Source organism: Talpa occidentalis, unplaced genomic scaffold, assembly GCF_014898055.3.
Source record: "Talpa occidentalis isolate TD23 unplaced genomic scaffold, MPIMG_talOcc4v2.1 talOcc4.10, whole genome shotgun sequence".
NCBI classification, from domain to species: domain Eukaryota; kingdom Metazoa; phylum Chordata; class Mammalia; order Eulipotyphla; family Talpidae; genus Talpa; species Talpa occidentalis.
In genome coordinates, this window is record NW_023600993.1 from 88,032,910 (window position 1) to 88,047,540 (window position 14,631).

The 14,631-nt window shown below is 41.5% G+C and overlaps 1 protein-coding gene across 5 annotated transcripts in view; it reads right to left on the reverse strand.

The window, feature by feature from the left end:
- TPX2 (TPX2 microtubule nucleation factor) overlaps window positions 1–9,766 on the reverse strand; it is a 54,872-nt gene extending 45,106 nt beyond the window's left edge. For 2 of the 5 annotated variants that reach the window (XM_037497331.2, XM_037497304.2), the window contains exon 1: window positions 8,952–9,049. The gene's annotated coding sequence lies outside the window, so the exon portion shown is untranslated. Of the gene's footprint in view, window positions 1–8,748; window positions 8,789–8,951; window positions 9,050–9,648 lie in introns of those variants that run through there. The other 3 variants (XM_054697178.1, XM_054697173.1, XM_037497314.2) reach the window with 3 other exon arrangements.
- Between the last annotated feature and the right edge of the window lie 4,865 nt (window positions 9,767–14,631).

The following is a 14,631-nucleotide window of genomic DNA, read 5'->3' on the forward strand; positions in this document are numbered from 1 at the left end:
ATTTTTCCTTTTGTTAGCCTTGCCAAATATAGAAATTTATCTTACAAATATGTATTTATGCATATGTAAATATAAGAAAATTCACTATAGCATTGTTCATAAAAGCCAAGAAACTGGAAACCCCAATTCTACCAATAGCAGATATAGAACAACTATACACTGAAATGCTAAGTAACTTTAATATTAGCTAACTATGCTTATGTGGTGAGATGTACAGAATGAGCTCCAAGAGCTAATAAGAGAGAAAAACAAAATGTAGAAATGCATACTCCCATTCATGTTAAAAGGCGGCAACATAAACTGACATATACCTTTGTACATACATACTTGATTGAGAAGGGGGACATTAAGGTGTTAACAGTGTTGGACCTGTTGGAGGTCTGGGTATGGGAAGACTTTCACTCTATAAAATTTTATACTATTTGAATATATTTTATTATACAAATGCATACCTTCTCAGTTTAAAGACTTAAGCAGTATTTTAAACAATATTTATTCCCCCATATCTATGTATAGTCCAGAAGTCGTTGGGTTTTCTGGAATTAAACATTCTTGAAAATGCAGCACTTATTAAACCTCTTGACTTTTTAATATAACACTATTTGCATGATCTATAAATTGGTTACTATTTTCTTATCCAAATGTCACTTGTTCTCGTTTTTTTAATGTTTCTATATGAAAATAAAATGTCGGGCCTCCCTGGTGGTGCAAGGGGTTAAGACGCAACCTATGAAACTATCCACAGCCACTGCAGCACAAGTTCGATCCCCGGGCAGGGAGCTACCCACATGGCACAACAGACCTCTCCTGACTCACCTACTGCTCCCCTCAGCAGTGTATTTCAGTCAATCTGCCTGTTCTGTTCCCCACTCTGTCTCTGGTGAATCCTTTCACCCTCTACCCTCTGGCCAGTAGCCCAGTTCTTGTATGCATAAATAAATAAATCTTTAAAAAAGAAAAAGGTAAAATGTCCCTGAGTATTGATTAATAAAAGGTAAATAAACTTGAAAAAAAACAAGTTACTAATTACTGAATGCTTATGATATGTCAGAAACTGTTAGCAGTGGTTTCCAATAATTAACTCACTAAAGTCTCATAATAATCCTATGAAGTAGTTATTATGATCTTCATTTTACAGAGGAAGAAAACTGAGGCACAGAGAGAGTTGCTATTTGTTTATGTTCACTTAGCAAAGTAGCACAGCCAGAATTTAATATTCAATATTCAAGATGAAGGAGCAAGAGACTAAGTTACTATTAGGGATAACAGTAACTTTCAAATACTAAATGACTACTACAGGCCAAGTACCTTACCAGGCATTTCACATAAACCATCTCATTTAAACTGCATTTACAATATATCAATAGAAGGTATATATCATCATCACTATTTTACAGATAAGGAAACAGGCTCGGAGAAGTTAAGATACTCCAAGATCACCAACTAGTGGGTAGAAGTTTTGAGTTTTAACATTAGGTTTATAGGTCTCCAAAATCTGGTGTTAGTCACTATATATTCAAGGTTGTCCTATAATTAGTCCCTCAAAAATGACATAGGTAACCAAATGGTACTAACCTGTCAGAAAATACAAAAATAAACTCTTTATTAAAAACAAACTATAAAAAAATGCTAAGCATCCCCACCAAGTTGTCAATAAAGAAAACTTTGATCCCTATTCTGAATATATCATGAAAGCTCTGGACTCAAAATTCCAATAAAAATCACCCCTCAGTTTCTCTTTTTCTTTTTTTTTTTAACGATTTATTTTTATACAAGAGCTGGGGTACAGGCCAGAGGCGCAGGAGGTTGAGAGGATTCACCAGAGACAGAGCAGAGAGCAGAACAAGCGGACAGACCGAAAAACATTGCTGAGGGGAGCAGTGGGCAAGACAGGAGAGGTCTGCCGCACCATGTGGGTATCTCCCTGGCTGGCTGGGACTCAAACCCATGCTACAGAGGCTGCAGACAACTTCATAGCGCTGCACTCAACCCACAGCGCCACCGGGGAGGCCCCAGTTTCTCTTTTTCTAAGCTTACACTCTTGCATAAGGTTTTCGCTATATATAATGGAAGTTAGTCTAAACCCCTCTGCCAATGGATAAAAAAAGATCATGCAGAAGATATTCAAGCATCAACAGGAAGGATGTCCTCTGAGCTCTAGGACTGCAAATGATCAGTGGGGGTTAAAAGGCAAGACACTCAAACCTAAATATACCAAATCTTTATTTAGGAGAAATTTAAATGCAAAAATACTATCTTTCTAACATGGCCTCTTTTAAAAATAGCTTCTTTTGGGTTAAAGTTTGGCCTAGTATGACCAACACAGCAGACCATGCCAGTCCCTCTCCCCAAAAGTAATAAATAGCTTATTTGTTCAATAACAGTGACAGCATAAGTACATGAATAAAAAATAATTAGTGGGTTATGTCAGTTTCAACACATAGTCTCTCCCAGAAATAATGAATTTTAGGATGCAAACCTTCAAAATCTAAAGTGCACAAAGAAGGGCTAATGGGAAATGGAGCAGGTCAGGCCAAAGCCAACTGTTTAAATAGAGAGTCCCAGGCATGGTGGGAACTGGATGCCTTCCTGCACCCCTTAATCAAGATTGAATTTCTGTCAACAGGTCTCACTGAAAAGAAAAAAAAAAAAAAAAAGCACATGCGTCAACCACATTGCCCTAAACAAATCAAGCTGCCAAGGAAAAGAATCAGCTTGACATTTCAAAATTATCTGAATCCTCCACAGCTTCAGCTTCCTATAAAACTAGAAACATTCTGAGTGAAGAAATAACTATATTTCTGACCAGTAATCCTAGAATAGACCTCAGGGAAAGCTCCTCCCATGTGATGAACTAGTCAGGTTCCTTTGAAAACTGCCTAATAAATGCCATTCATATCAGAGAGTCCATTTTTATTTCCACAAAAACAAAAACTGAAAGGATATGTATAATCCCTTAAGTTACTCACAATTGAAAGGCAAATACAATTATGAAACAGGCTGATCACTGCTGTAATGAGATAGAGTGAGGGTAAGACGGATATAGGGAAACGGGGAACAGTAAAGGAAAGGCAGAGAGGACTGCACTGGTGAAAGCCATACCTAACAGACTTCGACAAGCTAAGAGTGAATGTTGACTTTTTCTAGGCGAAGAAATAAATGGAAAGGGAAACAAATGTTGGAAAAGTACACAACTAAGAAAGACTGCAGAAGATCAATGTACTCTGTTTCCATATTCATCTGAAATTAGCCTCCATTGCCTCTCTTTCTTCACTCTCAAACCAAAAATAACTAGCTTTGACAAGCTCTATAAATCAAAGGTGCAAGTTCAGAGAGCGTGGGGGAAGCTGCAAATGGGCACATTCGATGCAGATCTGAAACAGTGGACTAGCAGCCGAAGCCAAACAAAGACTGGTGTGACAGATGCTTACAAGTGTACCTCACTATTGAGCTTGTGAGCTGTCTTACCTTTTTCTATTAAAAGAAACACTATGAATTAAATAATTGGTAATGTAGTAGAATACACAGATTAAGATTTCATTAGAAGTGGAGTTAAGATGGCCCCATCCTAAGCAGTGCCACTTCCCCAGGGACACTCTATTACTTTCACAAGGGATAAGAGATCCTATTACAGTACCAGAAGTTAAATGGAGTTGTTATTTCCATCTTACCCAGTGAGAAAACACCTATTTTTTTTTTTTTGTACATAAGGGATTAGCAGGAGCCAGTAAAAGGCAACATAATCCAGTATGCAATTTTTAACTGTTAATCAAAGTCACAAAGTAAGTCTGAACAAAGTTAATGGACTTTGTGTTTCCATATTAACGTTTGCTAACTTCTATGTTGAAATCAGATCTGTTTACAGAAACAGATCTATGAAGCTTCCAAAATTGGGTCAATTCAAAATCCAATGACAATCCCTCACTGTCCAAGCACTCAGGAGTCAGCACAGGACACACGGACACTTGCTCTAATTCATCACTGTCCAGAAACCTCAAGCAAACATGTTTTTCTGTAATTTCTCTTATGAATTTCCTATTGTTCTTTTTTAAGGATTACAAACCGAGTTCTGCTTTATTTAACTATAGAACTCTATAATCCATAATCCACTCTTACATAACTAATAGGAGCTGAATGAAAATCAGTGATGCTCAGTGTTTACCTCTAGACCAAATAATGACATGGATCTTTGAAGAACACTAAGGGGAAGTCTTTGTAAAATACCAAACATGTTCTGATATTCTAATAGTAATAGCTATTACTATTGGGTTGTTAAGAGGGTTGTTAAGGGTTGTGAAGAGTTGGGAGTAAAGCTACAGGAGGTTACAATCCCAATTGAATCTCCATTACTTAATCTTGTAGAGATCTATATCCTTGTTTGGGAAACAGGCACACAAACAAACCTACGAACCTAAAAAAAAGCACCACCTATGGGGTGGTGACAGTGACAGGCTTGGAAGATTTTTAACTATAAATCTCCTTATATTATTTTGATATTTACACCATGTGAAGATATAACATTTAAAAAATGTTATCTGTGCCTATAAGAATACATAATTAATATGAAAATCCAGAATAATTTTCATACGGCAATTTGGTGTTGTATTCAAGTCTTAAAAATATGCATTCTCTTTGACCAATACTTTCACTGGGTAAAATACTAAAATAAAACTATATAATAAAATACCATATAGCCATTAAAATTATGTTGTAGAGGGGCTTCCCTAGTGGCTCAGGGGTTAAAGCCTCAGGGCTATCAAGTTATTACCAGCCACTGCAGCATAAGTTCCATCCCCAGCCAGGGAGCTGGCCCACATGGAGCAGCAGACCTCTCCTGTCTTGCCCACTGCTCCCCTCAGCAGTAAATCCAGTAGATCTGCCTGTTCTGCTCCCCACTCTGTCTCTGGTGAATCCTCTCACCCCTCCCCCCCAACACCTCTTGCCTATACCTCAATTCTTCTATGCATAAATAAAAATAAAGCTTTAAAAACAATTATGTTGCAGAAAAGTTTAATGATGTTCAAAATTGTTCATAACCTAGTTAAGTAGGAATAAAAAAGGGTTTGAGTGTATGGTTTTTTTTTTTAAACCAAATACAGGTATAGAAAAAAATTGGAAAGAAATCTACCAAAACATTAGTGAGATAGTGGATGATACCATTCTTTTGCTTTTCCTTATTTAATAAATTTTCTTCCAAAATATGTATTACTTTATAAAGATACATTAAAGTTATATAAACACTTTTGAAGCTGATAAATAAAATGTTCCTCTCATTCCTTTTCAATGTTAACTCATTGTGGCACACCCTTAATTATGGTTTAATCCATCCGTCAGTCACCTGCCTACGGATTGACTCACGGATGCAATATACTCTTTCACCTCTCTTCTGAAATCTTGGAAGTCTAGCGAATATTATCAAGAACTGAAAGAAGCAGAAAGGTGATGAAGCAGTTTCTAGTTCTCAAGATTAACACAGAATAAGGGGCTTTTTATAAGACTAAGGATGCATACCCTCAAAACCAAATAGTGTTCTAAAAGCTAACTTCTAAATTGCATGAATACCCCCAAAATGTGAAATTTCTTAACAGATTATTGTTTCATCAATATAAAAATGTTCTTAAATGTTTTAGTGTACATCTATCTCTTGTGTCTTTGATATTTACATACTTCCAACTTTAGAGCAATCCAAACCAGCAATTTAGGAAAACTGACACCAAAGGGTGTTAATGTGCACATCTACCCTTTTCAAGCATCAGGACAAGTAGCAGGCATATTTAAGATAGGAAAACTACAACAACAACAAAAAAACCCTATTACTATCTTTATTTTAAAAAGTAGAAATAGCATTTTTTAAAAGTGTCTAAAGTGAGCTCCTACCTACAATTTTATACCTTTTCACAATCTTTAATTTTCCCTTAATCAAGTTTCTCTGGGCAAACAAACAAAAACAGATCACCTCCCAGTTATCCATACTTTTTTTTTTTTTTTTTAATAGAGGCATGTTTTATTTATTTATTTGTTTGTTTGTTTGTTCTGTTTACACATGCACTGGGTACAGTCAGAAGCGCGGGAGGGTGAGAGAATTCACCAGAGCCAGAGTGGGGAGCAGAGCAGGCAGAAGGACCGAAGTACACTGCTGAGGGGAGCAGCGGGCGGCAGGAGAGGTCTGCGCGCCATGTGGGACCCTCCTCCGGTGGCCGGGGAGCAGCCGGGGATCGAACCGGCGCCGCAGAGGCCAGAAGGACCGAAGTACACTGCTGAGGGGAGCAGCGGGCGGCAGGAGAGGTCTGCGCGCCATGTGGGACCCTCCTCCGGTGGCCGGGGAGCAGCCGGGGATCGAACCGGCGCCGCAGAGGCCGCGGGCAGCTTCGCAACCCAGCGCTCAACCGCTGCGCCACCGGGGAGGCCCTATCCATACTTTTAATCACTAAGTGCTTTAGGCTGCTGATCTCCATTGTCTCTATTTCAAATGCAGATTTATTCACAGAATTGCTTGGGCTGTTCAATCTCCCTATTGTCAAATCTGCATCCTATCTTTACCTATGTCATAGAAAAGTAAGTTTGTCAAAGGACATTTAAATTCCTCCTCCTTCCTTCTTCAGCAGTAATTTAGAAAGAATTAGGGAAGAGATCCAGAAAATACTGGGAAAATACATACATAAACATACACACACATACGTATATATATATATGCTAGACAAGAAAGACTTTGAACATCTCCTGGTCACTAAACAAGAAATACATAACATTCCTACATAATGCTGGTCTCCTAGAGAAATTTAATTGCAATCATAGCATAAATTTATTTTATCAAGGTTAGCATACACACACTTAAGCACAGGCTGGCTAAAATAACTTTAAATAATTTTAAAGTTTAAACAAATTTACCCCCTAGTAGAATCATTCAGTTTTCCAAACCTGCAATTTTGCAGTTAATTTAGATAATCCCATCCTGCCAATACCATATGATAGATATTTAACGGGTGATTTCTGTGCACCAGAACTGTTCTAATCCCTGTCCAACCAAACTCTGCTTCTTAATAGCCAATCTGTGTTACATATGCTTCAAAGTTATCCTTGCCTGTTTAAGCCTCACTGGTTCCCCTCACCTCTAAATTGCCAGGCAACTTACAGTATAAAATAGTAAAGGATTCAGGCTGTATTGTCTTATTAATTGAATCAGTTTTGCCCATAAGCAAATCAGAAAAACCTATGATTACAACATACCTCTATAAACCCACAATATCTAACACCAGCTTGAGCACACAATATACCCTCAAGGATCAATTAGATAAGTGAGCAAGGATCCACAATAAATTTGATCCCAAGAATAACAACATAACACTGAACTGACACACCCAACAGTACTTCTTCAAGACAACCAAGGGTACTCAAGTTTGATTTAGGTGTTGCTTGACAGATCTCACACCGGCCCCAACACAACAATCTCCTTATTAAAACAACGAGCAGTTCCACTTTTGTCATCTAACGAGTGTGACAAAATTCGAGGAAAGGCCACAGGATTCAAGACAAGGTAAGTCTGAAACAGGGAGTGTTATAGAGCAACCCCGATATTAAACGGGTTCCTGGCTGTGGGTCCTCGAATACTTTACTACAGACACATGCAAAAGGGTTAATAAAAGGTTTATTTACAAGAGAAAAGGAAATAAGGAAAATGTACAACTCAGGGAGAAAATAGGGAAATAAAGTCTTTAATGCGTCCTACCCGATCCGACGACCTGGAAACCCCAAAGTCACTCTCAGAGCTGACCGGACGCTGCTGCTGGCCAAGAGCCCAAAAATGGAGAGACCCCCAAAGCCCACGTGTCTGCCTTTTGTATCCACCTGGCTGCTTAACCCCACCCTCAGGTCCCAGCCGCCTTCCCTTTGGTGGTGATGGGATTTGGAGTTCCCAGTGTCTTTGGCTTTGACCTGGGGTGGGGGTGGAGTCCACAAAGCCTATATGGAATTTGCTTTGGGACATCCTTTTCCCCCTAACAGGAGCACAACAGTGATGACTTGAAGCAAAATCAGTAGAGCACTCTGATACTGTCAGGACTGATTTGGGGGAAGTCCTTCGTACTTAACTACTGTATGTGAGAAAAAGAAACCATATTATCAAGAAAAACAGAGGCAAAAAAAAAAAACCCAAAACAATCCGATACTAGTAGAGCCTGGTGCACACTTTTCCTTCCTTCTCCAATCTGTAAATGTTTGAGGACAGGGAGTTGAAAGGAAATAAACCCCTAGTGATTCGATGCAAAGGTAGGGGAGGAGAGGCTGGGCAGATATGGATGAAACAGAATGAACCTGAATGAAACTCTAAATAGAAAGACAACTCCAAGTGGAATCAAAATCTCCCTCAATTATGTTTTCATACCATTTCAATTCCCTTTCTATTTTTCTTATTTTCTATTCATTTTACTGCAACTTGCACCCTCCTCCCTTTCTATCTTACACAATAGCTTTTAAATGTAGTGTTCACGACCACAGCTGTTTCCCTCCACAAACGCTACACTTACACCCCGTTCTCTAGAAATTTAATCAACATACTGGACCCCGATTTTCTGCTCTATAAAGTGGACTAATAGTACCGGCGAAAACGCTCGCACAGCGCCAAGCAGGGTAGCTGTGCCATAGGTGCAAGGTAATAATTATTATTCTCGTTACCCTCGGTCTTGCCGACAACCCTCCGCACCTTCTCCCCACTTCCCACCGGCGGCCCCCGTCTTGGTCTCCAGACCTCACCTTCGGGACCTGGCCCCGGCAGACTGTCACCAAGAGGCGGGCGCCCCGAAACCCCGCGTCCCTACCCACCCCTCCCCCCCAGAAGACCGGGCCTAGGAGCGCGGAGCGCGCTGGAAGCTAGGAGACGACGTCCAGCGGCGCGAAAACCAAAGCGAAGGCAGCCCCGCGCCGCAGTCAGTTCTCGTCTTCCCTCCGCGACTCACCGCGCCTCAAGCCTGACAACGGCTGTCCCGCACAAAACTCGCCGCGGCCTCTTTCAGTACCGTTGAAAATTTGAACCTAGGCTCGCCAGGCGAATACACCAATCAGAGCGCCGGAAACCGGCGCTCCCCGCCTCCCGATTGGCCCTGGACAGCGCACCGACGCCGGAAGTGAGGATGAGGAACAAGGAAACACCCGGGCCAGGAGGCTCCTGGGAAATGTAGTCTCGTGGGACTCTGCGCCTGCTGGAACAAGTCTAATATGGAAATTGCTACTAGACCCAGAATGCTCGGCTCCAAAGGACTTGGGAAAGGTGATACTGTTATAGGACAGGGAGAGGGGCAGCCCAAACCCCGCAAACCTGCCTGTTCTAAATGGGTTCTGCCATCCGCCGCATCAACACAAAACACATGAGACTTTAATGCGAAGGATCTTTAATAAAACTAGGAAATAATACAGGTAAGGCAAAGAGTCTAGTTTCTAAATGAAGCACCCAAAGTTACCCGTCCCCTCGTGGGTAAAAGTCCATCCATATGGGATTGGCCCAGAACAAGGCCCCAAAGCCTGCCACAAGTCTAAAGCATCTTCCAGTGGGGACCCACAGAAAAGGGCCAGAAACAACCGGACAAGCCCGGAAGGAAAAGAGCAAAATCAACATCAAGATAAAAGCTGCCATGGTCACCTCCCCACGGGTCTCACCCACATCTGTGTCACCCAGTCCACAACCAAAAGACAAGCGCAGTTTCTTCACGTGTCTCTAGGCTCCATGTGCCTCCTCCAGGTCTCCTTCTGGCTCCATCCTGCTTCCTTCCTCAGTCTCTTCTGCTGCTTCTCCTCTTCCTGCTCAGCTCCACCCTCCCTTGGGTGGGGCAGGGAACCTCCCCCTTTCCTGGGGACCACCCTGTTACAATACCAACTAAAAAGCTGGGGAGACGACTTAGATAACCTGCCCCGCAATTTTCCCGGAAGGAAATTCTTGTTTATTATTCTTCCTGTATTTGTGCATTATACCTTTAGTGTTCCTAGGGATTCACTTCGTTTGAACAGAATCCCCTGCATGCAGCGTAGACTCGCCGCCAGTTTCTCTGCCAATCTGGAGTCTCCACTCCACACCCTGAAGTTACTAGTTTAAAGCTGTAGTTTATTGGTTCTTGGTAATACCCTTTTCATTTTGTTTTTTTTATTCAACCGTATAACTGGCTCTTTCATACTAGCGTGGTAAAGAGAAAACAAGGACTCAGAGAGGTTAATTTGTCAAAAATCGCATAGGAAATAGAGGAGATGAGATTTCAATGAACGTATGATCTTGTACATTAATAACCAATAGAAAACAACAGCAAGGGTAACACAAGACCGCTGATCACAGTAATAAGAACTACAAAGTGAAAAAAAAATCTAAGATCTCTCTCCGGGAAAATTAAAATAAAGCTTCGTTGAGTTACTTAAGAAAATTAGATGTTAAACCAGCTCTAGAAATGACAAATCCCTGGGCACCAACCGTGGCAAGTACAGGAGGCGCAGGCCAGAGGTGGGGATATGGAGATTGAGGGACATTATAGAGAATCACTGGCACATCAGCCTACTCACATCTAGATGTAGTCAATTTAACAATAACAATTCCACAAAGAAATGAACCCCTCCCAAAGAGAAGAACACATTATCAGTACAATTTTTGCACTGGAAAAACGAAGCTCTCCTGCCCACCTATGACTATGAAGGTATTTCTTTCTATAAACCTTTTCCCTTTGCAAAGCAGCAGTGGAAAATCTTCCTGCCTGCTTATGATAACCCTGTCCTTTTGGATGGAACCGAAAGTCTTAGCCCCCGAGAGAACTGTACTGAGTGCAGCTGAAAGGGAGCTCTCTGGTGAAACTTTTCCCAGGGGTAACCAAGGACCCAGCTCTCTGTACCCAAAACGACATCATGAATATTGGAAAATAATAGGGGGAATTGCCATACCAGATCTCATAAACATTAACATATTATAAAATTATAATAATTGTAAAGGTATACGGTTAATTTACTCTGGGAATACAATCAGAAAGGAAGTCAGATGGCAAATGGATCACAGAAGAGGGTATCAGGAGATGTGGCCAGAGATCTTCTGGAGCAGAATGCAGACCAACTGGGTTATTGTAAGAACTTTGACTTTTACTCTGAATGAGATAGGGACCCTGGATGGATTTTGAGTCTTGATTTACTCTGATTTTAATGGGATAACTGCCTGCTGTGCTGAAAATAGAAAGGGGAACAAGAATGGAAATAGCAGAATCAATTATTAGGCTGTTGCATTGTACTTGTAAGAAATTGGAAACCACCTAAATGTCCATAGGGAATGGGTATTTCAATAAACTGTAGAACAGAATACTAAGCAGCAGTTCAAAAAGAATTCAACAGATCTGCACTGACAGGGAGACATCTTTGAGACACATTTTTAAGTTAAAAAAAACAAATTGCTGATGGATAGATATTCGTTATGTTTTATAAAAATAAGCAAAACAATGGTCCATTTTTCCTGTGGGTGTTTATAAGTAGTAACAGCTCACATTTATCTAGCACTTACCATATGCCAGGCGTGATTGTCTTTCATTTTATTCCCCAGATGTAGCCATGTGTTACTTGTATGGTTTGAATTTATTATTTTATAATATATTGCATATTTTATTAAGTACACTATATTTTATAATTATTTTTTATAAATCCAGTAGGGGAAGAGACTGCAAAGGCTAGCAGATGAGCCAGTGGGGTAGAAAATTATTCAGGCTCTTCAACCTTTATTTTTTTTTTTAAGATGTATTTATTTATGCATGCAAGAGCTGGGGAACAAGCCAGAGATGCGGGGGGGGGGGGGGTGTGAGAAGATTCACTAGAGACAGAGTGGGGAACAGAACAGGCAGACTGACTGAAATACGCTGCTGAGGGGAGCAGCAGGCAAGATAGGAGAGGTCTGCTTTGCCATATGGGTTTCTCCCTGGCCGGCAGGGGATTGAACTTGTGCTGCAGAGGATGCAGACTGCTTCACAGTGCGGTGCTTAACCCCTTGCACCACCAGGGAGGCCCCAACCTTTATTTTGAAAAGTGAGGGAGGGGGCCTCCCCGGTGGCGCAGCGGTAGAGCGCTGGGTTGCGAAGCTGCCCGCGACCTCTGCGGTGCCGGTTCAATCCCCGGCTGCTCCCCGGCCACCGGAGGAGGGTCCCACATGGCGCGCAGACCTCTCCTGCCGCCCTCTGCTCCCCTCAGCAGTGTACTTCGGTCCTTCTGCCTGCTCTGCTCCCCGCTCTGGCTCTGGTGAATTCTCTCACCCTCCCGCGCTTCTGACTGCACCCAGTGCATGTATAAACAAAACAAACAAGCAAACAAATAAATAAAGAAAAAACATGCCTCTATTAAAAAAAAAAAAAAAAGTGAGGGAGAAAGAACCACATTCTACAAATCTACAGGCAGGATTTGCCTGCCCTTTTCAAATCAGCTCCTTCATTCTATCAGTCCCTCCACCATGTGACCAGTGGTGGCCAGGTCAGAAATCTGGTCCTGCCTTCCAGCTCTGTGAAGGACTCCTACTTCATGGAAAGCAGTCTCTCAAACACCTCCTGGTGAGCTGACTGCTATCACCCAAAGACACTCCCCTGGAGATGGTTGCAGGTATGGGTCATTGGTGACAGTCATCAAAGGGATTCCTGCAGAAGGGGCACAACTGTGTCTGCCACAACTCCCATCCATCCAAGCAAAGGGAGCGCTGGGATATTTCCTGGTCTCTTCCTTCATGACTAAAGTGGACTCCATTTGGGGGGGAAGAATTAGAGAACTTAGTGCATTGTAATTATAAGCAACATCTCCACTAACAGCATTTTAGTAAATTTCCTTCTGGTTTTTAAAAAATTAATCCTATTAGATATTGATTAGATACTGTGTGTTTATAGATTCTCACTGTCTATAATGTTTGAAGACCAATCTTTAATATCTGATTAAATTTGATTTATTATTTGAGTGTTCTTGGACCATGTGTGATCAGACTGGTATTTGAATAAATTCATGAGTTAAAAAAAAAAAAAGACCTGGGCCTCCCCGGTGGCGCAGCGGTTGAGCACTGGGTTGCAAAGCTGCCCACAGCCTCTGCAGCGCCAGTTCGATCCCCGGCTGCTCCCCGGCCACCGGAGGAGGGTCCCACATGGCGCGCAGACCTCTCCTGCCGCCCGCTGCTCCCCTCAGCAGTGTACTTCGGTCCTTCTGCCTGCTCTGCTCCCCGCTCTGGCTCTGGTGAATTCTCTCACCCTCCCGTGCTTCTGACTGTACCCAGCACTTGTATAAATAAATAAATAAATAAATCTTTAAAAAAAAAAAAGACCTTCTCCAAGTGCCTGGCAGAAGAGCTCATTAGCCTGGCCCAGAGCTCCTCTCACTCCTGTGCCATCAAGAAGGATTAGGTGGTGTGGGTGACCAAGCCCAACTGTTGATCATCAAGCTGTGGCCTCAGTAAACCTGCCTGTATGCTCTTGGGGCAACTTCCTTCCTCCCCCCACCCCTTCCGAAAAGAAAAAAAAAAAAAGATAATGAGGCAATTCTGAAAAAATACTTACAATTCAATTTAATAAGAAAAACATTTCCATTGTCTTTCAAGCCTCCCATTTTAACCTGTTCCCTGGGTTCCTCCTGCACCTTCCTCTGTAACTGTGCAATCTGGAATTTCGTGTGTGTATTATTCCCTTATATGTCTTTATAACTTTACCACACTGGTATATATTCCTGTATTAATTTTCCATTGCTGCAGAACAGATTACCCCCCAAACTTCACAGCTCAAACTTACAAACATATCATCCCACATTTTCTGAGGGTCAGGAATCTAGCTGAATGGAGTGATTTTGGCTCACAGACTGGATAAGGTTGTAATCAAGCTGTCAGCTCTTGTCATCTGAAGGTTTGACTGGGGTGGGCATTCCCTACCACGACTGCTGCCAGGAAGCTTCAGGTCCTCACTACACACACAGGTGCTGACAACCTGGCAGCTGACTGTCCTCTGAGTGAGTGCAGAAAAGGGGGAGGGAAGCAGGAAAGGGGCAACCCAGTCTTGGAAGTGACATACCATTATCTCTCTGCCCTTTGCTACCAATCTCACAGAATAGCTCTGGTACAGTGTAGGAGGGGTCTACACAAGGATGTAAATATCAAAAGGCAGGGACCTTTGGTGTACATCCTGGCAGAGGTTGGCTACTCCAATCCAACTGCATGTTGATTAGTTTTGCCTATTTTCAAACTATATGTAAATGGAATCATACTACATTATATTTTGCAATTTTTTTCATACAATGTTTCTGAGAGTCATTCTGAGTATAACTAAATCCACTTATCTTCTCACTGTATTACATTACTATGCATAAGCATACCACTATTTAACTGTTTTGCTATAATTGACATTTGGGTAATTTCCAAACTTTTTGCCATTGCAAGTAGTGCTGCTATAAACATTCTTCTACCTGTACCTTGCACATGTAAAGAGTTATTGGAGGGACTGTGTCAAAGAATAGAATTGCTGGATGTCTTGGGCATCTTCAATTCTACTAGGTGACAATAAATTTTTTCCAATAGCCCACATTTTATTTTATATATTATAGTTCATTATATTTTATTTATTTCATTACATTTTGCCAGTCTGGTGGACGTGAAATGTTATCTCACCAATATTT